This window comes from Anser cygnoides, chromosome 20 (assembly GCF_040182565.1).
Source record: "Anser cygnoides isolate HZ-2024a breed goose chromosome 20, Taihu_goose_T2T_genome, whole genome shotgun sequence".
Classification (NCBI taxonomy): domain Eukaryota; kingdom Metazoa; phylum Chordata; class Aves; order Anseriformes; family Anatidae; genus Anser; species Anser cygnoides.
Genome location: NC_089892.1, coordinates 7,032,166 through 7,058,188, shown reverse-complemented (window position 1 = coordinate 7,058,188; position 26,023 = coordinate 7,032,166). Strand labels below are relative to the sequence as shown.

Genomic DNA, 26,023 nt, shown 5'->3' with positions numbered 1-26,023 from the left:
CATACCTGGCAGATCGTTCTACGTGGTGCCTGTAAAGGTCTGAAAGACCTGAGTCAGTTCTCATGTACCAATCATTTTCCTGTGATATATTTGAAAGTCTGAATAATTTTAAACGCTTAGGTAGCCTTCAGAGGGATTACTGGCATGCCGTGGCGTGTAGGCTATAGCTTGCCGAGCTCTTGGTGAAAAGCTGCATATGTTTTTGGCCTTGCATTGGAAAAGGGAAACTGAAAACATGGTAAATGACAGAGCTGGGACCACGTTCCCAGAAGGCTGTATCTCTCGCTGCCCGTCTGTCTCTCTCTTATCCACCCTGGTGTCTGCATGTTACTCTTCTCTGTCTGCGGCTAATTGTTGCTGTTACTCAAACTTTGATAGCATAGTGACCTTGGAAGAAGCCGACTCTTAAAAACAGCAGTGTTATGACATGTTGGATTTCTGTTTTCTCTGGTATTTGCACCTTCCTCTGCATCCCGGTTCAGTTCCAACCGATTGCTCAGCACGGGGAGCTCGCCCCGTTGCTGCAGTGGGGGCAGGACATGGTTGCTGCAGGTACCAGCCACCTCTCGGTGGGGAACTTGTGATGAAGGCTGGGCACGTGCATCTGTCCCCTCTTGCTGAATTCAGCATGAGTATGAGGGGAACAAAACCACAACCTATGATACTTCTGAAACAACTCTTTTACTAATTTTAACTATTGCTGGCAGGAACAGCTTTCACACCCTTGTACATGCTGTACGGTGTTAGCAGTAATGATTCTCTACTGTCAAATAATCTAATTGCAAAAATGGGCCAAATTCTGCCCATGGCATGAGGCCAGAGCAGAGAACTCCAGAGCCCTAATCTCCCTGGCTTTATATCCTTCCCTCTTGCATCTACTTTTTTCATCTCCGATGAATAGAAGGCTTCATCTTTTTTAAACTCCAGCAGGACAACACACATGTGGACTGACTCTACCACAAACTCCTCGGTAACACTCTCGCTGTTTGGGGGAAGTAAATATGTGAATTTCAAAAGTCTTTCTGTGTGGAGAATCTGTTTGGATTTGAACAGGAAGTGGGGAGCAGGCATATAGGTAGTAATATTAATGAAGTTTTTTATAAAGACTTCATTCAAGGCTTTCAAAGAAAATATGACTCTTATGGGACCCACAGTTTATCTGCCAAGTCCAAGAATCTGGTTGGAATTTAAAATATATATTTAAAGGTCTCGGAGAAGTAGCAGATTAGAAAATAGAGCAGCCTGGGAAGGGCACATGGGAAATTAGTGCCAGAAGAGGAGATGGGTCCTCGGGGGCCAAGCTCTGCAGCAGGGTGCTGAGCCACCAGACAATAAATGCTTTGCTTGGCCATGGAGTGGCAGGAAGAGGGGGGTGACTGGTGTAAATCCAGTCACCTCTTCCAGCTCTTGTGCCACGTTCAAGTGGTGAAGGCTGTCCAGAAGGCCTCCTGCTGATGGATGTGTGCTTTCGCAAGACCTTGAGTTCAGACTCCTTCCTTCTTTCTCCCACATGGGAGATGGCTGCGTTGGCTCGTTTTCTGCCTTAAAAATGCAGTTAAATACTTTTGGTTTATAGCCTTTCTTTCATTGAGGGGTCCCAAGGTTGGTTGTTGTGGGACTGGAGGACAAGAGCTTGCAGCGGTCAGCTGAACTGGTCGGGAAGGAGGGGTGTCTGGCAGGGAGCAGCCAGGGACAGCAGCCTGGCATTTCTGGTGGGCTTTGTGTGTCCCTAAAGGCCCTGATGTGTCTGCATCATTACTCGATCTGAGAATCGATCTGAAAAATCTTTTGCTTATTTTGGGGAGAACGGGCTTCCTGACAGAGGCATAGGGGTTTCCAATCATCCTGTCCAAGTTTGAGCGGCATGTTTTATGATATGGGAGGATCACAGGTCAGGAGGGCTTGGTCCCTCATGGTCCCTCCCAGCCTTTATTCTTCCTGGGGCCGGTAGTTGGTTTCCTAATCTGCACTGGGTGGTGATCAGAGACCTCTGCTGGCTTGCCCGTTCCCTATGTCTCAACCCAAGCCATGGTTCGTTGATGCTCGGGTGCTTCCAGATGTCCAACTCGTGTCCCCTTTGCAGTGTGTACCCACAGCCTTCCCCAAGCCTCTCTAGAAGCCTGGGTTGTTTGTTTGTGTCGCATGAAAGCCGATGTATGTGTTCACTGCTTTGGGTCAGATGTTGTTAGCTTGGAAAATAAGCAAACAAGCAGAAGCTTGTGAAGGATCACTTTCCAGCTTGGCTGTTTAGTTAGAAACCTGTGTACCGTGGCTGGACGGCCGGGCCTTGCACGCAAGGTGTCAGGTGTGGCAGTGGCCCCACCAGAAAAGCTTTGACAGATGATGTGCAAACACCCTGTTTGTGATGATTTTACTCTTACCTGGCAGCGATCCCCCTTGTTTGTGCATTGCCCCTGTGCTTTGCATTCCCGGAGCAGGCAAAGTACTGTAACTTCAGGCAAATGGCAAGAGCACAAAGCTGCACGCTGACCTTGGGCTTGTTTAGAAAAGTCAGCAAGGCTAATTTGGAGTGAGGGCAATCTCTGTGCATGGGTCAAAGACCCCAAGACTGTATGTAGGAGTACTCAAGGACACATCTGTCCAGCCTCATGCTCCTGTCCCTAGCAAGAGCAGCCAGGAAGAGGGTAATGACCTGCACAAAGTGATAAGTTTTCCCCAAAATATGTTTTTCTGGTGACTTGATTCTAGGGGCTTCCTCAGGCACTGATGGTGCCTTTTGGATTTCACATTTAATGATTGATTTTTTCCCATAGTTTTTTGCCATGCCCCGTAACAAATGGTTTCACAGCTCAGCTGTGCTCTGTGCCTTACTGCAGGGCTGCTTTGTGCTCTGTGTGAGGGCATTCATGTCTCCAGAGCTGTGCCTGATGTGCAGACCTGTAGGAGGTGATGGAGCTCATTACTCTGTACTCTGGATGCGATGCTTTGGGGGGCCATCAGTAGCAGTTCAAGGTGGCAGGGCTGGTACCATGAATGTCAGCTGCATTGAGCTCTCGGTATTTCTTTCACCTGGTATCTCTGTTCTACCTGTTCTGCCGTGCTTTCACCTTTGCTGGGTCCCGGCCATGTGTTGCTGTTTAATGCAGTGGCTTTGAGGTGTTAGTGATAATCCTCTTTTCTTCTCCCAGCCCCGCAGTCTCACTGTAGCACAACAAATCTGTCTGCTGCAGAGGGATTTGCAGGAAAACTCTGTCTCTATTTAAGCTGATGACAAAGCTCCTGGGGGCTTAGGCTCTATTTACATATGATCACAAGACCATATTTCAGTGGCAGCAGGAACAACTACCTGGAGAACAGGATCAGGCTCTGTCAAAGAATTTGTCAGGTTTTAAATAGCAGCAACAAAAGGAGGCTCCCGTTCTTCTGCGTTTGGTAAGGAGGCATCAAACAGCACGACCCAAAGTACATCTTGACTGATGTACTTGCCTTTCTTTTCACCAAAGAGCACATCCTCACACTTCAAGTCAACGCGAGACCAAATATCAGTGTTTACATAACAAAAATAACACGAGGATTTTTGCTTCAGCATCAAATGAATGGAAAGTATTTCCAAAAAAACATGACTTGGAAATAGATAATAAAATTAGTGAGCAAGCTGCTCTCATGAGCAAGCCTACAGGGATAAGTCAGGATTTTTTTTTTAAAGGCTAAAGTAAACTCTGTGAAAATGCCCACCCTGTTGAAGGAGGTTTTTTGGTGACTCCAGTGGCTGAAACGCCCAGAAGAGGGTGGATATTTTGGCGTGTTGGACAAACAGAGGCTAACAGGAGCAGCAAGCTTGTGACTCCCTCCGTGTATAAACTGATGGTGATTCATCCAGGTTTTCATTTTAATAGCAAGGCCACCAAGCCAGCTAAAATACATCTGAGGTGAATGCCATGGAATAAAAGGATCAGCTCAGGACAGCGGAGCGGTGATGGGATGCCAACGCCCCGTGGTGGGTACCAAGACTGGAGGCTTGTCCTACCAGCGGCCGGGTTGCCAGGCACAAAGGAAAGAACGGGCAACTGCTGCTGCTTTGGCAGGGACAGAACAAAAACAAGCACTGAGCAGTCCAGCCCTTTGGATTTTCATCATTTTTGTCTACCTTCTGTTAAGTTTCCATAGGCTTAAAAACTGGAAACAACCTGGGGCCCTCTTCTCCCCCACATCCCCAAACCCGACTATTTCTGTGACTTGGCTGGGGCCAGAGGAAGCTATTTCAGTAGGAAATGGTTATTTTAAGACAATCTAGAAAAGGCAATGGCTCTCTGCCAAATTAATAACATAATGCAACTAAAATGTTGCTTTTCGTGTAATGCTTCCAGGGCTAACACAAAACCAAAGTGCAGGGAGTTTATGGGGTCACCGGTCGTTACCCTGCATGTAGCGGTGCTCCCCGCTCGGCTGCTTCACCTCCTTCCTCCTCCTGCAGCCCAGGATGTCAGGGGCTGGAGCAGAGCTGTTGTTTCTCCACTGGCTTTAATTCTAGCCAGCAGAAAGGCAAGTGACGCATATTTGAAGGGGTGACTTAAGGCTTTGGACCTGCTGAAAAAGAGCAGCTTGCCTCCTGAAAACTGAGCAGAACTGTAATCGTGGCACGCACAGGATTTCAGATCTCTTGGAAATAATATTTAAAAATTTGTATTTACTTCAGAGAGTACATCTGAGCTTCTGAGTGGTGTTAAACAATATCCAGGACGTGTGAAGGGAGAAGCAGTTGTAGGAAGGGCTGCGTGGCTGGCATACAGATGAGCTCTGAGCTATGCTGCTCCAACCTTCAACCAAATTCTGAGGGATCCCTTTCTCATGCTGCTTCGTGAGACAAAAGTACACATGAATTTTGAGGTAAAATGAATATTAAGGACTAGAGACTGAACCCAGAGCTGTCCAGCTGTTTGTTCTGGATACAGGTTGATTTTTCGCATATATCTGAATGAGATTTCAGCTCCAATTCCTTGCTTTTTTTTTTTCAATGTATATAAACGAAGAAGGTGTTTATTGCTGAAGGAAATGCAGTGGGAAGAGCACAATTTTTTTTGGCTTTCTGTCTGGTCTCCACAACAGTGAGAGACTGTGAAAATACAAACAAATCTTTATTTCTGGACTAATTGCTTAAAGCCAGGAGCTTGCAAAAAGCTGAGAGTAACTTGATGCAAAATGCAGTTCTGTCACCCTGCTTTCACACTCCTCATTTCTCCATACACTTCTGTTCCCTCTTTCATGTTAGTCCTTCCCTGCAGCCCTGTCCAGGCTATTGAAACCTGTAAGCTCATCCAAAAACTACTGAAAGACACAAAGCTTTCTTTTGACTTAATGAACTTTAAGAACGTAAGGCCTAAACTAACATGGTCCTGCTCCCAGCCCATCTGTGGAAACAAATTCAGACACCAATTCAAATGCTGGTTTGGAAGCACTTTTGACCGTTTACATAAAACTCTGAGATCCTCAGGATTTTGTTTTCATCCTTAACACTGCAAAACAAGCCCTCAGCAACAGAAGAAGACGGGCTGATTTGATTTGTTTGGGGAATCTACCTTTTTGTCTGAATGTTCACAGGCTGGACTTGCAGATGGCAGAGCCGATGCCCTGTTCCCTCTGCGTGCCTTTGAGCTGGATGCCAACCACCTCCCCAGACCCCTGCTGCTTCATTTAACTAGTTGCGCTGGGGGGGGAAAAGGATCTTTTTTTTTTTTTTTTCCTCCCTGTCAAAACATTGTCTGACACATTTGGCTTCTGTTCTGTTTTGTGTAGCAAGCCAGTCCTGGTGCCTCCAACCAAGTGGGACCTCCCAATGCAGACTTCTCCCACGGAGGTAACGCTGCTGATGTCTGCCCTGCAGACAAGATGTGAAGATGGGCTCCTCTGCTAGGACAGCACCCGTCCTTATCCTTGTGCAAAGGCTTCCACGGTCTGACCTCTTTCACAAGACAGTGAGTGCCCAGCTTAACTCAGTGGGAGGAAGCGATTCTAATTTAATCATCAGTTGGATTTTAAATGAACTTTACGAGTAGATTGTGTGAGTTAAGGATATCATCATCAGTACAATAGCAGAGCTAGGGGCCCTCATGTACTTTCAGGTGTGGAAGAATGGTGAGGGCGGGGGGATTTTCCAGACAGCCCCGCCAAATGTGTTCATCTCGGGTCCACGGCACAGAAATGACTCTGGAGGAGGTGGAGAGCAGCCTTACTATGGAGCTTTATTATGGGACAGATTTTGTCATTTTAGGCATTGAAGGAGGTAATGGAAAAAACCTCCTGTGATTGTGTTCCCTCGCCTCTTCCTCTAGCCTCCTTCCGACCCACATACTCACCTCCAACCAGAGCGCTGGAAGCACCCAAAGGGAGCTTGGTTTGAAATCTAAATCTATTCTTTTTTCCCCTCTTCCTAAAGTCTGTGTTCTTCCACCAAATATAGAAGATCCCATTGGCTTCAGAGACTCAAGGCTGGGGAATCGCTTTGTTTTAAAATAGTTTTTCTAACTGATGCTCTAAAAGGCTTTTTTTTTTTTCTTCTGCTCTATTAGTTTAATGCATTAATTTGGCACAGAAGAGGTGGAGCCCATAATATCCTGTTCCTGAGGAAGGAGTGCTGGGTAACACTGTGAGCCACTGTTCCAAGCATGGGCTTATTTACTTTAATTAGAAAGTGCACTTGTTGAGTCGTCAATTAATTAGGTAAAGCAGCACCTACTGAGAGCAGATGAAAGAGCTACTGTGTGAGAGGAAGGAGGGAGGGGGAGACATGAGGGATGAAACGGGAAAGATAATACCAGCACTGGAACGTAAATGCTGTTGGGGATGCCAGAAAGAGATCACAGGTACAGCTCTGTTAGGGTCTAAATTGGAGTCACTGTGCCTAGACTGGCTTCAGGTACAGATCTTTGGGATTATTTGGAGTTGGTCTGCAGACTGTTTTATAGCGGATCATTGACCAGGACTTGGGGATGGATTTACTTTGTCCTGTTCCAGGACCTGCCCAACCTGCCGTGTTCTAGAGGCTGCAGGTCAGGCAGGAGTATCTTGACTAACTCATGGTCTTTTGGCTGGCAAAAGACACAGCAGAATAAGTGCATTAACTTGTTTTAGAGAGGAAATAGTTCATTCTGACTTAAAAGACATCTGAATGTTCTTTGCTGTTTCATTCCCTTTCTCTCCTTTTGCATTTTTCTTTGAATATATCCAAAATTTCAAAGCAAACAAGCTAAAGTCAGTTTTGAAAGAAAATTTTCATGTTGTGATTCCAGAAACAGACTATTAATACCAGATGTTTCAAAAGTCATAAATGTTTCCCAAAAATAAGGAGACTTAAATGATACGTCATGCGTAGTCCTTCCCTTCTGACTTCTGTAGTGTGTAGGACTTGTCTCACAGATACACTTGCATGAAATGAAGTAGAGGTTTTGGGGGTTTCCAAGCAGAACTTGAATTTCTTGCACAAGAATCCAAAGGCTGGGGTTTTAAGCAATATGCCGAGCATCATGAGACTTGTGATAAAATCAGGCAGGGTTGCCAATTTTAAACTTAAACCCATCTCCCCATCAAAAAGGTTCACTTGAACTTCAGCCCAGAACCAGTGGAAGAATTCAGTGGAGCTGGGCTGAGCCTTGGGAATGACCCTTCGCCTGGCAGCCCAGTGCTTGTGGTAGCTTTAAGCAATGTAGCTAATCAAAAATGCGTTCAGCTGCTGGTCGCAGTGCTCTCCAAAAGAGTCTGTGTTGACAGATCAATACTCTGGCGCGGGACGCAGATAATGGGTTTTCTGTGATCTTCCGTGCACAGGAGGCTTTTTTAAACTCCCCTGGAACATATGCGCAGGAATGTTTCAGAGCCTTCGGATGAAATTTTATGCTCTAGTGATGACTACGCAGCAATTTCCAGGGAATTGTAATAACATAATAAACCAGTCTTCTCGGAGGTTGAAGGAACCTTTCCTCAGCATTTCTGAGGTTCGCTGTCATTCCCAGTCTTTTCCATGCAGAAGTGCAAGTGTGGTTCCACGCTGGATAAAGGCGGTGTTCGTGGTGGGCAGCAGGAACACTGCGAGCTGCTGTAAGCCTTTTCCTGAAACCTTGGAATATTCCTAACAAATACATTTGTGTAATGGCACAGGATTAGGTAATGGCAGTCTTAGGAGCCTGACTCTGCTTAATGTTCGTTTCACTCATGTTCCACTGTGCAGTGTCTCTGAAGACAGAAGCTTGGTGCAAGAGAGAAGCTTTTGGCAAATGAGGCAGTGAAATGATTACTATGAAAATACAAGCACTTGGGGGAGAGGGTTGGGTTTGTGCATGTTAAAAATTAGAAATTTTTGGAGTTGCGCTTACTGTCTGTGAGTATAAGAGGGACACATGGCTCTCTTCCTGCCGCTCTTCTTTCGTTTCTCTCTTGGCTTTGTGAATGTTACAACAAAATCTGAACATTCGGATCTGAAGAGTCCCTGCTGTCTGTCTGTTTCCGTGCTCAGCCCAGCTGCTTTAGCTCTCTTTGCCTGTTATGTCCTTGCGTTGCTGATGCTTCAGCCTGTAAAACGCTGCGGTCCCTTTTATTGACTCCGTTCCATCAGTGTATCCTGAAGCCTTTCCTTTCTTTTTTTACTCCAACATGCAATTTAGCCTTAAATAATTATTGTGACCTTAGAAATAAATAAATAACTCATGTATAACTTTGTAAATCATCCTTGGAGGTTTTGTATGACAGAGACAACTTCTGAACCATAATGACTGAGGTTTCCGAGGAAGCACAGGGATTCAAATCCAAACCTTTCATTAATTTTAATGAGGAACAGAACATGTGGGTGTACATCTCTAGAAGTGCTTTAAAATACTTAACTGTTAATGTGTGAACAATCCTGCTTCAACGCCCCCCTCCCGATAACATAGTCTCCTGAGCTGATACTGCTCTTCTGGAGAATAATAGCAAATGTCAAAGCAAGGTTTGCTCCCTTCATGGAAGAGGACCCTGTGGTGTGGATTGTTGAGTGGTTTGATGCCCCACCAAACAGGAGAGAGAGACAAAAATAATAATAATAATAATAATTTCAGCCTAGCAGCATTACCTGGGCTTCTGGCATAACCTTTGCCTTCGGAATTGACTCTGAGCTGAAGCCAGAGCAAAAAGGAAAAGATCTTCTGCTAACGCAGGTCTAGAGCCTTGCGTGTAACTAACAAATATCCCCACCACAGACACTTCTTAGCTGCAGGCCCACCTGCACTGCAAAAAAAAACTTGGAAGGCGTGTAACTTTGGAACTGGGCGAAGAGGTTTGGATGAATAATTTACATGCTAAAAGTTGTTCACTCCAGGTCAACCAAAGGTATTTGTGAATTTTGCCCAATTCTAAGTGCTTTTCAGCTGGGTAAGGAAAAGTTGAAGCAAATCCAGAAGCTTTCTCCTGTATTTGCACATCAAAGTCTTACTGTCTCCATTTCAAAAATTGTTTTTTATTAACTTTGAAAATGATCAGAAAGTCCTGGCATGCTGTGAAACCGTAGAATCACAGAATGGTTTGGGTTGGAAGGGACCTTTGAAGGTCACCTAGTCCAATCCCCAGTACGTGGGGTTTTGTAGTACCCCAGGTACTGCTGCTTTCAGCGCCAGCATTGCCCGTGAGAACAGCCTGACTGTGCTGTAGACCTGGCGCAAACCACTAAAAAAGCTTTCCTACTGGTATTATTGGTATTTCCACGTTTCTGAAGGGGATGCAGTTTTTCAGCTTTTTATTAATTTGATGCAACTAAGACAGTTTTGTTTGAGCTAATTGGGAAACTCATTTCAAGACCAAATCAAACCTCCCCTTACACCTTTGGCACCAAAGCGATGGAACCCAGTGAGGTTCTACCAAGTCCTACAGCAGCTAAAACCATGTACTTGTGCAGTAACTTCGGTGATGGGAGACAGAGAACTACACTTTAAACTCTTCATTGAATAGAGTTAATCTCTGTAGGTTATTACAGTGATCCGAATATTTCTAGCAATGACTTGAAGCGGAGCCTGTCTGGTCCATACGCAGTGAATTAAACAAGCAGTCTAAAACTTTCTAACACTGCTTCTCTGATTTGTCTGTACTAAAGGATTTAAATAGCAATGGATTTTTTTTAGGGTGGTTTTATATTTTTGGTGTATTTTCCCAAGTTACCACCTTGAAAAGAGTTGCCTTCATTGAAGTACCAAAGCTAGATGCCTTGACTCATGCAGTTGGTCACAGGTAAATTCAGCTTGGACTTCAAATGTCAAACTTTGAATTTGCACACTGTGCAGGGTTGTTAGAGACAAAATATTCATATTTTCTGAGATGAAGAAGCTGCCGTGCCTTCCCAAAAAAATAAACGGATTAAAATATTGCATTTACATTGTCAGGAAACCATTTTCATTCAGTTCTACTCAGTTTCTGTGTACCAGGTTGGGTTACTGGGACACTGAACTGAGATTGTGTGGATTCAGCTATAGATTGTAGGGAACGAAGTCTCACAAAGGTTATCGTGTTCTTTTATTTTCGAAGGCCAGCAGCAATATCTGAAGATGTGCTGTTCTAAGACATTTTGATCAAGAGCTAGAAAATTAAGCCCATTAAAGTATTGATTGAGGCTCAGTACTGAAGTAGCTGCCGTTTGATTTAGAGGAACAATTTGACTTTGCCCTTCTCTGCTGTGAAAGTGGAGCAAATTAGGAGTGCTAGTACTGGCCCTTCTGCAGCAGGAATATCAAAACAGAGCCAAATAGCCCCAGGCAATAGGCTGCCAAGTAGTGGAAAAGGAAAAAATTCATCTTTAGTTGTGCCAAAAAGCTAGAGACCTTGAACGATGCTGCTGTGAAGACGAGCATCCTGTGTGGACTGTGTGTTGTCCCGTGAGAAGCTCCTGGTTGGCACGGCTCGTTCACATAGTGGCATGCCGTGTGAATCATGTGCAGCACCTGGATGCTCAGCGTTCCTTCTGGAGAGAGTGCCAACGGGTGAACCTAAGTGAAGAGAGAAGAGTTTAGGAAGGGATGTGAGTTTCAGCAAGTGTGCCCACAAGAGAGTTTGGGGGGAGAGATGTCTGATGGCAGCAGGTCCCTTCTTGGGGGCCCCTCAGGAGCAGAGGGTTGTTCCTAGGAATGCGTGGGTTGCTTCTTGCAGGTGTAGCTGTCTCTGGAAGGATGAGCTAACCACCCATCGACTGTGGGCATGGGGAGATGCTGTGGTGTGGCCCTGGGAGAGGAGATGCTCGGGAGCAGGAAGATGCCTCGAGTGCTGGTGCCAACCTCCACCTGAGCTTGGGGCCAGCAGAGCACCAGAGCTTCCCGAAACCTCTTCCACTTCAGCTTGAGAAAGAGAGAGAGAAGTGCTTTAGGGAGGGGAAAAAAAATATTTTTTAATGCTATGGGATGTGCACCATGATGTTGTCCATGGCAGGGTCCTCCCAGCAGGCAGCAGCCTCCTTTTCTCCATGGTCCCAGTGGCTTTGGAGGCTTGCTGCAGACAGTCGCTCCTCCAGCTCTCGCCATACAGCAACAGGCGCCCGGGTTTTGCTCACCTGCAAGCACCAGCACACCGCCGGGGTGCCTCCAGTAAGCCCATGTCGGCTGCGATGTGCCATCTTAAGACTCCATCGTTCATGCTTAATTGCTCACCAAGTCACAAGGGGGCACCCATGGCTAAAGCTTTAATTATCCATGGAGAGCTGCGAGCCTTCGTGTCCCGTCGGGCTTCCTCTCGCCCCTCGGCAGGCTGGGGCTGCGGGGCTGCTGCCTTGCAGGGGGAGCAGGGGTGGCCGCAGATGCGAGGAGAGGCAGGAGACTCTGAAGTCAGGTCTTGGCAAGGTGAGAAAATTTCCAGTTCCTTTCTGTTGGGAATAGGGGAGAAACCCCAAGACGCTTCCTTTTGTCTGGAAGCGTAACTGAAGTCTGCTAAAACCATGAAATAATAAGGTAGGACCATTAAAACGATCCTTTTAGGCATTTTTTTTCCCTCCAGCCAACGTTGAATCCCTTTTAGTTCATGACAAATTCAGCACCAACTGTTACACTAACAAAAGACAGTCCTTTATAATTAAAGACAGCTTCATATTTTTGCAATTCAAGGATGGAATTAGAATTCTGGAATAAAAGTGAAGCTTTCTAGTGATCTTATGATGTTTATGTAGCAACCTAGAAGGTTATAGAGTTTTTACAGTTACATAAGAACTTGAAAATACCCACAAGTAAGCCGGTGCTTCTCTGAGGATTGAGCTGTTATTGTCTTCGTTCCTCTGTTTATTTTTAAGTTACTGATTAACTCTCAGTACCGCTGAACATCTTTATTCCCTCGGGCCCCTCCATAAGAAACGTGGTTTTCTGCGTTTCTAAAATGGAAAGTTGAATGGACATCTTGGCTGTCTTTCCCCCACCTTCACCCCTTTCTCCTCTCTGGACTGCGCTGACTCCACATCTGTATTAGCGTGTCGTTCCAGCGACATTACGCATCCCTGTGTGTCCTTAAAACTGCGGCTTTAGAAACTCACAAGATGAATTGCGTTGGCAAGCAACACCGACAGCACTAGTAGTTCTTTCCTCCCCAGCTCCAAGAATGGAAAGAGCTTTTCCCACTTTGATCAGGAAAAGCCTGAGCAAACAGACAGGCTCTGGGGCGTCCCCTGGGGTCACGGAGCAGGAGGCAGGGACGGAGGCTTGCAGCAGGGGGTTGTGTGCTGGGAGCCTCCTGCCTCCTCCTGCTCCAAGGCGCACACATCTACAGACTGTCACTCACACTTCTGCTGATGGGTGTCTCACGATAAGGTAAATGAGCCTGGAGAAAGTATTATGCAGGGAAGAAATCCTGGTTCTTCCCGGTGAGAAATCTGCTCGCTGCAGGAGCTGGGTGCCCAGAGATTCCCACAGCCTACAGCTGCACCCCTCTGCTCACTGCCGTTCTCACCTGGCACACAAGAAACCCAGCAAAAGCAGAGGTTTCTAATTGCCCTTTTTTAATGCAGACCCATCTAATTTCTGCTGAGGGAGCAGAAGCTCTCGTTAATTTGGAAGTGGGAGGAATGAATGTGTAATAGGTACGGAAGCATGGATGTACTCCATGCTTGATTTTGTAATGGTGGAACAAACTCTGGGTTTGTATTTTGGTGCCTTATTTTGTTGTTGTTGCCATTCTTTACGTGTTCTGTCCAGCGTGAATGAAGTTTTCTCTCGGAGAGTGGGTCAAAGCTAGAGCCATCAGCTTTTATCAGGCAGACTCTCCAGAAACGAGTCACCGTGATATGTTACTGTGCAGTCTGTAAGAGAAGTGAGGTAGACCAGGAACTTCATGGCTTGTGTGACTGGGAACTAGAGTCCCCTCAGGGCTCTCTTTCCCCGGATCTTTAAAAATTTCAGCTGTGGTGCTTTCAGCACTGGGAACGTTTTCTTTGCTCTTGCTCAGCCTGAGCCCAACGAGGACCCCGTTTGGGTGCCTGGCATTTCTATAATGTTTCAAATAACAGAAGGAGGTTGGACACGACCAGCCTTCTGGTACGGTGTTCTGCTGTATGCTCACACATTTATGAATGCAGGTAACCTTTGATGTGTGTGATGTAAGAGGATGTTAAAAAAAATCTATTGCAGTTTAAAAGATGTGGGAAAAAGATGAATGTAATAGGAAAAGGGTTAACAAAGGGACACGGAAGTGAGGAAGAGGCGTGTGTAAAGCAACCACAGTTTCTGCAAGTCCAGGAAGAAGGTGTAAGCTCTATTTTGAGCCTCCAAATCCATTATCCCTCTCACCATCCGGTGTGATCTCCGAACTCCAGCAAATCTTTGTCTGTGCTTCTTCGGGGATGCTCTAACCAGGAAGAAACGTGTGCGTTCTGCAACCGCCAGGCCTCCTCTTGAGGAAACACCTGGACTGTGTCAGGCTGAAATGCAAACCGCCTGCAAGACGGGGAGGTCAGCTCATGCTCCGAGGCAAAGCCCCAGGTCTGGTTTGGGCTGGTGGGTGGGTGCTTCAGAGCGTGCTTTGATGTCCCTCCCATGGCCAAAGAGCAAAAAGCCCTGAGGGAGCAAAGGTCCTCTAAAGCCAGCCAAGGCATTTATCAGGGCTGCCGTTGTCTTCACACCACCGCAGTCAAACGGCTCGCAAGGAGGGGAGAGAGCAGCACCTGGGCAATAGATAACCTTGGAAAGGTCGGTCTTAGCTCATCACTTCTTTTCCTTTTGGAAAACCACAAGGATGAGCCAGGTCACTTTGTGGTGTTAGGACACTGAGCTTTCCTGCCGAGTGCGTGTAGGTGTCACAGAAAACGAGGAACCTCCCACTGTAGGAAAGGAGGTATAAGATTGTGAAAATGATGCTCAGTATTTGTCAATGCTTTACAACCAGAAGAAAAAAAGTAGCTGATGAATAGGAGAACATGGGGAAAGTGTGAGGTTTTCAAATGGGTATTTTTGGGTGTAGGAAACCCTTTCCTATGCATCGGAAAATTTCTAGGTTCTTGGGGGTGCAAGCACGGAGCACTGTTGGAAAATCAAGCTGTTGAAACAAAGGCTTTTGTTCTGGGGTCACAAGGAGGGTTACGACAGTGGAAGCACCTTGAACCAGTCACTTTCAAAATCTTTGGCTTTAATGTGTAACTTCCCTCTGTGTTTACAAAGTGAGATTAAGAGCTTTACTTCCATTACGTTAACGAAAGCTGATTTTTAAAGAGCCTTACAAATAATGAAAGACCCAAAATCCCTTCGTCAAAATGCAGGTCTGCCTCCAACGTGATGTTAGAGTGAGCTGTTGCTTCATTTTCCCCTCCTGGCTTTCATCCAAATGCAAAATGGTGTTTTAGGTATCCAACCCTCTGCACCTAATTTTTCCTTCTCATTTTCCCTGATATTGTAAAAGCAGCTGGGGCTGGACATGAATACGTTCTCCCCACTTGTTTTATTTACAGCCTAGCTTGACTGATACGTGAACAAGATAAGCAGAAACTCTGTATGGAACAGGATCGTGACATACTAATCTCAGGGGTTTCAGCTGAGATTTCTTTGAATTTCCCTTAGATTCAGTGAGCTGCTTCCTCTGTGCTCCCTCCCTGACCTAAGGAGGGTAAGTCTTAAAATTTGCCTGATTTTCAAAGGGTTCCTCCCAGAGATATCTGCGTTGGCTTCTCCTCATTTCCTACCTTCCCTTGCTTGTTGTGGATCTGCTCTGAAAAAGGAGCGTACAGACAGAAACCAGTAATATATATATTTAAAGGTGAGTCTTTTTATTGCAGTTGAGCTGGAAGGATTAATGGTAAATTCTTGTAGAGCAGGCACTGTACCAGCTGTGGTTGCTGAGCTGCAAGCCCTGAGCTGGTTAGGTTCCCTTTTTCTTGTCTGTACCGGACACTGGGAGACTCATCCAAATCCACCTCCGCTCAGTACCACAGGGCAGCCCATTGTGCTCGAGGAAGATGAAAGCAGTCAGGAACCTGACTTCAAGAATTATCCCCAAACCCCCAAGCTTTGTAACTTGAAATGTTATTTTAAGATCTTCTTTGAGAAAGGTGTTCAAGCCAGTGGGCACAGCAAGGGTTGGGAAAGTGCAGTAAAACCCCAACGCGGTCACTGAATCCCAGGCTGATTTTTCAGAAATACGGATTACTACCAACATTTGTTGTTTTTTTTTTTTGTTTTGTTTTTTTTTTTTAATGAGAAAAGGGTACTCGCAGTCACAGGGCCTTAGGAAACCTCTGTCATTGCATGCTTCTGAAGCTGTAGCAGAGTGTTGCTGACCCTTAAGCCCTGCCCTGCAGCCACTGCTGCCAGTTTGTGGAGACACGAGGATCCAGGTGCGACGCCCTGCATCAGCACCACACGTGGGCTGCTTCCCAAAGCACTGCCTGCAGCTTTTCTGCGGGTTTTGGCACTTTAGGACAGGTACCACTGTTAGGATTTGCCTTTCTCTTCTGGGTGGCTGTTGGAGGTCTGTCTGTTCCCTGCACGATGCCCGCGGGTCCTGACGCCTCGCTGCACAATGCCGGGGGTCCTGCTGCCTCGCTCAGGCTCCGCCACAAGGTCTGGATGCTGGATGACGCGGGGAAGGCAGCCGAACCCAGCAAAACTGGTGGCTTGTGGTTCACATAGCCCAAATCCCGCTGCTGCTTTCCAGCAGCGTGCTCTCCCTGCGGAGCGTGCTGTGTTATTTACATTTCTGTTCAGTGTGTTCTCCTCTGTCTCAAAGAACAAAAGCTCGTTGGTATGGATGGGTGAGAACGCATAGCTTTGTTATTAACATCGGGACTTTTCCTGCTTGGACTCTTTGCATTGGAAATAACATCCAGTGATTAATCTAGTCTTGGCTTTGTTTTTTTTTTTTATAACCAAGGGATTTGGCTTTTGGAGGACTTCCTGCTTTTTTGGAGGGATTTTGCAAGGTTGATTAAGCTGTAGTAATAGTAGCTGCAGTCACCAGAGTTGTGCAGCGATCGGATGGAGATAAGCAAGTACACGCTGGTGGTAGCTGCTGAAGGCGCCAGATGCCAAAACTGCAAACTGTTTTTAAGCAGTTCAGAGGGGCAAAAGCGTTCTGTGGGCTCCGCAGTGAGCTTGGACCTGAACGTCCTCTTTGTTTAGCTGAACAAAAACCAGATAAACAAAACACTGAAGGCAATTAGCATTGTTTGCTTGCCTTTGTCCCCTCTTCTCCCAAATCATTGTAAAATTAGGAATAATGCCAGTGAATTCTGTAGCTATTCAGTGGACTGAAGCTGGTGCATAGGAGATGAGAAACAAATCAGTGTAATGCTTCTGTTTTCAATAATCAGCCCATTCAGATTAGGTTTTATTCCATTTTCTTTCTCTACTCAGGATTTAAGGATGTTCCTTCGATCACCCTTGTAAATGGGAGGACCAAGCATTGCTGTGGCCACGTATCCGGGGACTGGTGCTGTGCTTCTCCTGGGAAGGCTCCTGCTTTGCCCAGTGCTGGCAGTCTCCTTCCTTCAGACATCTCACTGCAGCCTCTTGCGGTCTCAGGTTGTGGATGTACCCCTCACAAATCACAGCGTGTCAGCGGGGACGTGCTGGGCCTGCAGTTAAGTGGCCAATTTCCTGGAGGCAAACGCCTTCAAGTTCACTGCAGAAAAGGGTTAGTTCCAACCTCTTCCCTCCTACAAAAGCTTTTTGTCTCCTGCTGTGTTGGCTGGGGAGCAGCTCCCATCGCAGCTCCTCACTGAGCACCGCAGGAGCGGGACGGTGCTGAAGCTGTGCAGGTGCGACCCGCGCTGTGCGGCGCACGAGGCACTGTCCCTCAAAGGGGGAAAATTCATGTGTGGGGTCTTTCTGGGACCTGGGAGCACCAGGCTGATGTGAAGCCTACCTGACCTTGATTTCCTCGTAGCCGCAGCCCTAGCCTGCAGTGGAGCCCGTCCTTTGTCTGCCTGTACGTGGTGTTCAGCAGCCACGCCGGAGTGGTGCGGGTGTGAAACGTGTTCCCTCTGTCAAATGTTTACTTCTCCAGGTCCTAAAGGTTGGGCTGTGGTTTTGTGCACGAATATCCTCGCTCCAGTCTAAATGAGGGTTTTGCGGTCCAGCCTGTTATTGTTTGGAAAGGGCACTGGGAACTGCTGCACAAACACGGCTACGTGACCGCAGTGGATGGTGATGGGCTTCTGGGGCCTTAGGGTAAACACAGCCAAGGTGGCGCAGCTTCCCCCAGCCCCTCAAAAACATCTTCTGGTTTGGGGGGGGACAAAGATGGGGACTTCCCATGCTGATGAAATGAAAATGAATGAGAATGTTTGATGGATGTGTCATTTCTGGTAGCCCTGTCCTTTGCCTTCCCAGCTCGGTATCACTTTGTGACAATGCCCAAGCTGTTGTGCTGCCTGCACCTCATCTCTCTCGTTAATTGTGCTCCTCCCTGCCTTTCTGAGGCTGTCACAAGGCCATGTTCATGGTTTGTGGGGCCCTGCGAGAGCAGTGCACAGGACAGGCCACCAACCACCAGCAGCTGTAGGACATAACAGCCCCATTAGCAGCATGCTCGGCCGGTGCCACGTGGCGATGCTCGCAGCACGGGATCCCTCCAGAGCTGCCGGTGCTCAGCAGCCTTCTCGGGCTCCCAGGGAACACCCAGCCGATGCTTCACCTTCTCTAACCCTTTTACATCGCCTTAGACATACGGGCTTTGATGTGACTGCAGCTGTTGGCGGCGTGGAGTCTGCCCAGAGGGCAGCAAGCTGCCCACAAGCGTGGTTCCTTCAGGATGTGCCAGCACAGCCAGCAAGCAAACAGGGCTGGGGCAGAGCAGTCCAGACATCTGCTAACTCCCAGGGGTGTCACTCCTCTGCCTGCGAAGCTTTCCTGCTTTCCTCCCTCCCAAACCAGTCCCCGCTACCCGGGAAGATGGGGAGCTCGCGTGCACCTGGGGGCAGCGGGGCTGCGCTGAGCACTGATGGTGCACAACACGGGTGCTGATCACACGGCACAGACAGGAGCTCCTTCAAACCAGTACTGGGAGGAAGGCATATGGGCCGGTTAAGTTGTGCAGCCCTGCTCTGGGGGGGCAAAACCCAGCCCACACAGACCAGGTCATTGCTGCTGATAGGATGAGAGCAGCAGCTGCCCCGCTCCGTGCTCCTTTGGGCTGCGGCAGCCCACGAGCAAGGCTCATCTTCATGCCTGGTGCGTTAATTAGCTGTCCCAAGTTGAGGCTGATTGATGTCAGTTTGCTACCTTCACTTTGTGTGGTTATTTCTGGCCACGGGAAGATGAAGCTTTCAGTGGGTGTTTGGTATGTCAATAACTATAATTAAGTTCTTGTGGTTCTCTCGCAAACTCTGGAAACTATAATTTTCAGCATAGTCCCCTCCTAGCATTGCTAGGGGGAGAGGGTGGTCTTTGTTGGACTAAAAAAATATATATATATTAAAAAATCAGGGCTAGAAAATAAAATGCTGATCAGTGCCATTTCCAAATATTTTAATTTGACGTTATTTCTCCTTTAAAGGAGGAGGAAAATAGAAAGCTTGACATTTCTTGACATCTTCTAAATACTTTGGGGAAAGTTTTATACAGAAACTAGTTTGTTCCTGGTGTTTAATAGCAGCATGTTGGGGGGAAAAAAAAAAACAGCTCACGATGAAGCGGTGAAGAGTACAGAGAAGCTGTGTGTCTTCTCCACGAGGTCTCCTTGCTGACCATGTGCGTAGGACCCACGTGTGTTTCGCAGTGCTTACTGGGCGCAGTGGTGTTACGGGGAAGTTCCGTGGCCTCGGGGCATGGTGGATGGAGCAGGAGCACTGGATTCTTCCCCTTAAGTCATACCCTTCAAAGTCATCCCCTTAAGTAGCTGGGGCTTTCCGTATATCCAGCTGGTGAAGGAGGGAAAACCATGTGGGTGGTGATGAGTTAGGACTCACAATAATTGCGAAGCGCTTTTAGGATGCCATGATGAAAGGCGTGCTAGGCACATCAAAGCGCTTTTAGGACCGATGACCTGTTCATCGTGCATTTGCTTGGGTGTGTTGTGCCTGTTGCTCTGAGCAAGGCAAAGGTGAGAGCCACACTGCCCATGTCCATCGGTCAGTGCCCAAGGACACGCCAGCCGCTTGGCAGCAGGGCTTTCCGCCTGGCGCACAGCCCTGTAGGAGATTTAACAAAGTGTTGTTGCCTGCTAGGGACATTGGAGATGCAAAACACTCACTAGTCCCTCTTATTCCATTCTGCTGATTAATGCAAGTCTTGCAGTGAATTTTGGTCTGGCTTGAAAGCTAAATGTGGGATTTGGTGGGAAAGGAGCCACGGTCGGAGCAGCTTGGAGAAAAGCATCTCAAGATACACTGAGATTAAAATTTGTCCTTTTAAATCTAAACAAGAAATAGTTTAATGTGAACTCATAATAAAGAAATCCCTGAGAGGAACAGCGTAAGAGAAGAAAGGCAGGTGTTGAAGCTGCCCATGAAGCAAGATGACACTGATAAAGCATACGTTTTGTTTGTGGATGAAGAAAATGTTGAAGCATGGCAGGCTTGCCAGTGGAAAAGTTTGCTGATGACATGCAAATGAGATGTTCCATATGAAGAGGGATTTGAGTGTTTTCTGAGAAACTGGAGAGTAAACAGTGATCTCCCTTCGTTTTTGGAGTGTAAAACTTGACCCCGATGTAACCCTTGTCAGTCACAAGGCTTCTTCAGTCCCAGAGACTTTGGGGAATTGGCCGATGGGGAACAGGCTTAAAAATGCCTCGACTGGGTCTGCACAACGGCCCCTCTATCGTGATGCTACTGCGTAGAGCAAAGGAGAACCTACTCCCTTGGCTATGTTTCTAAAATATATAAGGGCCAAATTCACTGTGCTGCTACGCAAACATAAATTTCAGCTGAACTCACTGAAATTCTTTGAAGTTCTGTTGTTGTAATTGAGCAGTGGAAATGCTGGATTTTGTTTGAAGCTGCTCGTGCGAATCTCTGCCCATTTGCCATTAGAAAGTGGCAGAAGTTGCCCCATTTGGACCAAGACAGTGCAGTGAATTGGAACTTGCTGTGTTTATCTCTGCTGTGCTTTGCACTGTAAAGTCAAAGTTACTTTACTGACATTCACTCCCCTGTGATGTATTTTCTTCTCAAGGCGTGGAGAGGATGTTAATGAGTGTTTGCAGTATTTGTGTATTTATTTCTGTTTGCAAATATACACAGATGTGCTCCTGGTTCTACATGGTGAATGGAGGATGTCCAGTTGCAGTCATGGCACTCTGTCAACTTATATTTGGTGAAGAACGAGTTTGGTGATTTAAATCCTCCTAAGCCACATCAGGAAGGTGGATATGCTGCCTGCTCTAGAACAGCTACTCCAGGAAGGTCCTCCAGCAGCTCGTGAAATGCATCCCAGTGAGACTTTGTCCTGTAAAAGCCTCAGGTATCCTGTGCAAAAGGAATCAGAATTCCTCTTTGGAAACAATGATACAATACAATACAATATAATAGATACATTAATAGGAAAACATAACTAAAAGGTTTCTTGTTGCGTCTTACTCATGGTACAGAGATGCCAGTCATGCTGCACACACAGTGCTCTGCTTGGCTGCCGTGGGGCAGCTCACACCGAAAATTTGAGCACTGTAGGGCCGTGTGGGATTTGGTCCAGGTGCATGGTTCAGGGGATTTGCCTTTGGCGGAGAGAAACTACCTTCAATAGCCACACTGATGGGTGATTATATAGTACCTGATGCTCTGATTATCCCTTTAATAAGAGGATTTATGAATCATATGGAACAGACAAGTCCTACAGCCTTAATGTGGGTGGAGGGAGAAGGCCAGCAAAGCAGTTTGTCATAGAGGCAAAAAGCCTGTCTCATGCTGTTAGGGCTTTCCTCGTCCAAGGAGCTGCGCTGGAAAGGCTGGAGTTAGCCGTGGGGCTACGCCGGTGAGAAGTCCTGGTGAAAGCAGGGCATGTTTTGATGGCCAGAGAAGTCAGTGTGAGGCTTTCTGTTGGCCCTGACAGGCTTTGGACAGGATCTCCATGCTGGGAGAGCTCAAGCAATGCTGATTGAGTTGTTTATACTGTATCTAACCCGCTGGAACACGAACCATTTGTCATTCGGCAACTTCATCCTCCATCAGGGCTGAGCTGATGGGGACGGGCCAGCCCCTTACGTACCCGAGCCTGTGTCCATCAGAGACCTTGGGGAGCATGCAAGGGCTCCTGAGCTCTTGGTCTTTAATGGAAGATCCCACTGCGAAGCTGACCTGATGCACACCACGCAGTACGACTGCACTTAAATTACAAGGAAAATAAATAAATCCCCCAAGCTCTGAAAGCAAACAAGCAAACAAACAAAAATCCCCTTCCATGAAACCTGTTTCAATCACTTCATTTTATTTTCCTCTCCTCCAGGGAGGAGGGGATTTAATTCACCAGTGGGTGTATAAATATTGACTTGATTTTTTTTTCCTTTTGGAATTGGAGGAGCTGAGACACAACCGGGTCTCTTATTAGTTCTTACCCAAACATAAGTAAATACAGTCTTTCTGCAGTGGCTCCAGTTTGGAGAGCTTTACCAAATGCTATTGCTATTGAAGTGGAGAGAGAGAGCAAGAGTGTATAGATGTGAAGAAGTGTGTTTGCTGGAAGAAAAAGAGCCTATTAGCTTTGAAGCAGATTTGTGTGCCCTCGGTTAACATACCGAGTATGTCAGAAGAGAACTTCTCAGTGAAAATGGGCTGTGTTTCTGCTTTATGTGTTAACAATTCAAGAGGAGTATGAAGAAATCGAGCATTGTTCTGCTCTAAGTGGCACAGATTGCGTTTCAGACGGTGCAGATAAAGTGCTAGGAATTGTCTGCTGTACTCCAGGAGATGTATTTGAATTGTGTGCTTAATCAGCAGGTTTTTTTTTACATGGGACTTTTCAGCCAGATCAAACTAAATGATCTCTAATGAACTGTGCATCTGGATGACGGCAGGTTGTGGTGAATGTAGAAGCTGGTTGGGAAATAGATTTACACTTTTTCTTGCAGGAGAGGCCGCTGCCAACTGCACAGTAAAGTAATAACAGTTTGCTGGCAGCGCTTCACGTTTGAAGGTCTTAAACCTCTTTATACATACAATGATCTATATCACAAGCTTCACTCGGGAGACGAGAATGTAACGGCACAAAAGCAGTGGCTTAAGTTGCTTCAGGTCACCCTGCAGGTCACCAGGATAGTGAAAACCAACCCCGAGCTCTGCTGAGATCTGGGTTAGCTGTCATCCCTCGGCCACGGCCCCCTCCAGGCAGCGGAGAGCCTGACCACGGCTTCAGGCCATGCAGCTGTTGAGAAAGGAGGCGACTCCTCTTCCTCACCAGCCGGCCGCATCGCTTCCCATCGGAAGCAGCGAAGCACAGCCTCGAGCAGCTGGTTGCAGAAATAGCTGCCTGCAGTCGCTGGAGGAAGCGGTGTCACGGCAGCACGTTTTAGCTTGGTTAAGTGAAGAGATTCCCTGCTCTGGTTCGGTTGTATCCAGGAGTTACTCTCAGACTACACAAATCAAGTTGTTTTGGAGCTGACACCTCAGACTTTAGTACAAGCTTTTGTTTAACATACATGTGTGTGTACGTGTGAGGAGCCGTCTCATCCTTGTCTCTGCTTGTAAAAATAAAGAGTGTTTCTGGTGCCATTAGTGAGCCCAATGCAGGGTGGAGTCCAGGAGATGCTCAGCTCCATCTAGTCTCGCTGCTCCTTTGTTTTGTCGTGCACTTATTTCCACTTCAGTTTCTCCTGCCACAAGGCAGGTATGATTTCCCTTTTACCAAGAAGCTGCTCCCACAGGCTTGCCCAGCAGCAGGACACAGGCGTTGTCCTTCCTACTGCGGCTGGAGCTGACAGTTTTCCACTTTCAACATCAAATCAGACACTAAAAATGCATCATGTTTTACTTGAAGGAAAAAAAAGGAGAACATTTGTTTTCATTTTGTTTTAAATAGTTTTGCCTTAAACATTGTGTCATAAGAAAAAGTTGCTTTGGCTTTTTCTAGGCTCTTCTTCCTTTCCCCTTCCCACTGAAACTGCTCAGAATCTGACTCAGGCTTTGTTTCAGTCTGTCTGTCGTGCACAGAACCAGACGTTTGCGTTGCATCCTGCTGCCTGGCGGAGGCCAGGGTCCAGCTCTGCTTTCGGCCTTCCCGCTGCACTTGGCCAAGCTCCGCATCCCCACGTGCAGGCACCCGACTGCACAGAGCCAGAGGCACCTCTCAGACCAGACGCAGCACATCTCAGTGGCCAACACCTTCCAGTGTTGCCTGCAGCCACTAGTTTTTGTCTGCTGTGTTCAGAACAGGTCAGGCTGCTCGTGCCTAAATCAGTTCTGCACTGCATGTGCTTGCACAAGCAGTGATCCACACCCACGTCACTGCTCCTGGGATGTCCAGAAAGCTGACAGCACGCTAGAAGTGGGCAGTGCAGCAGAAAATTCAGAAGCAGTGTGCATGTCTGACTTGCAGAATTTTGACTTAAGTTTTAAACACCGGGTAGTGCTCCCTGCCACAGTAAAATGCTGTTGTAGCAGCAACCACAGTGGTAGTTGTCCTTAACCTGCAGGAAATGAATTAGATCAGCAGGCACTGGTACGCACCGGGGTACCATCCATCCCTGCCGCAGGAGACGGCGCTCTCAGGGTGGTTCTGTTTCATGAAGAAAAGGTGTGCTGTTTCTTTAGAGAAAGATCCTGTTACCTGACCTGGCCCAGTTCAGCACGTGTCCACCTCCACCAGCCCATCGGGGTCGTTTGGCATGCCGGTGGGAAAAGCATTTGTGCTTGCTGGTGCATTACTGCGTTTAACTAGCAAGCCTCCAGACTGTGGAAGAATTACTGCTCCATGGGCAGCAGCCCAGTGTTGATTTTGATGGTGGGCTGGGTTTGTGTTTTTTTTTTTTTCTATGGAAAGAGGGGAAAACCAGCCTTGGTTATGTGCTGTGCAGCTCAGAGTGTTGAATTGGATCACCACGCAGTGCCAAAAACATTGGAATACTTTGTTTGGTGCTTAGATGTAGGGATGCTGCTCAGAACTGCCGAGCAGTGCTGGCTCTTTTGTATTTTCCCACAGCACCAGTGTCTGAATAATCCCTAAACAAAATTTAGGAATCTGCTTTGGACAAACAAGGGAATTGGATGTTACCAAAACCAGGCAGCCTTTGCCTGGTACCTCAAATGAAGGCAGTCAGGGACTAGGAGCTGTTCCCTGGAACATCTTCCCCTGGAAGTATGCAATGCACTACCCTGTTGTGGCTTACCTGTAAGTTTGACACCACGCGCTTGTAACATCAGTTGAACTATCGGCTTCGCAGCCATCTGTAACACTGCGGTTCCCTAAATGTCTAAATAGAAGCGTATTGGCAGGATTGTAATCAGCAGTCATCATTTCCTTAGGAAGGGTGGGCTTGGACTTGTATCGCGGCATTGTGTTTCCTTTCATTCCGATGGAAAAAGGCTCAGTTTAATGATTACCAGCAATTCCTACCTCTCAGCCAGCTGGGCAGCCCGATGTGATATGGCATAGCCAGAAAGCACAGAAAGATCAGTCTTTGCCAGACATGGCATCCCTGCAGCACCGGTCAAGAGACAAAAGCCTTTAGTGTTCCCAAAAAGAATTTAAAACATTTTACATCAAACGGCTGCAGAAGTTCAAACATGTCACCACTAGCCTGTGACACGGGGTGGGATGGGGTTTGTCAGGCTGCTGAGAGGGAGGAAATAGCACTGGGTACAAACTTGGTTGGTTATATGACTTCTGAGCTTTCTGTACATCTCCCATATAAGCGATATTCTCCCTGGTGCACTGGGAACAAGAAACATAACCCACAGCATCTTTTGCATTACAGAGTAGATGTCAGACAGCAGTCTAAAATCAGAACAGAACTGCTGCGCGTTCTCTCCTCAGCTGAAGCCTCATGCTCTTGCAGAGGTGGCTGAAGCCAGGCAGAGAAAACCAACAGGTGAATCAGCTGGACCCCAGCTGGGCCAGCTTCTGCCTGCATGGAGTCTTTGACCGTGCCGTGTGTGGAGAGACTTCTCGTCAGCCACCTGAAGCTCACCAGCAGGTTTCTGCTCATGCCCAGGTCCCTTACGGCAGGAAAGACTTGAGCCCAGGGCTTGAACTAGTGCCAGTTTGCCCAAACAGAGCTCATAAGCATGAGAAATGGCAGTATGGTCACATTAAATACGGGATTTGGATGGAAAAGTCGTGTTGGGATTAGGAGGTCCTGCACTGGGCATCGCATCCCTTCAGGAGGGGTGCTGGGCTGGTCCCAAAGATCCCAGAGGCAGCAGGAGGGGCTGCGGGTGCTCACTTTGGTGCCGATGGCCTAGTGCAGCCCTGCAGGCAGGGCTTGGTGTCCCCGGCTCTCCGGGGGCCTCTCGATGTCCGGGCTCCTGGCATGTGACATGGCTGCCAGGTCAACCCCGGCCCAGGACAGCCAGGCGCACCCCATGCTGCTGCGTGGGCTGGGGCTGAGTCCCAGTTCTGTGGGGGGTTAATCTTCTGTTCCTGCTGGGTTTACAGGAGTGGATCCAGCCCTCCTCCAGAGCTCTGCTGCAGGCAGTGTGCGTTCCTGGGCCACGCAGCATGGC

General features: G+C 47.4%; 1 protein-coding gene across 4 annotated transcripts in view; it reads left to right on the top strand.

The window, feature by feature from the left end:
• Nucleotides 1–26,023, top strand: part of COL27A1 (collagen type XXVII alpha 1 chain) — a 198,499-nt gene that overhangs the window by 17,151 nt on the left and 155,325 nt on the right. For 2 of the 4 annotated variants that reach the window (XM_066980818.1, XM_066980817.1), the window contains one exon: nucleotides 5,755–5,933. The exons of the other annotated variants lie outside the window; for them this stretch is intronic. The gene's annotated coding sequence lies outside the window, so the exon portion shown is untranslated. The remainder of the gene's footprint in view (nucleotides 1–5,754; nucleotides 5,934–26,023) is intronic. 4 annotated transcript variants of the gene reach the window in all.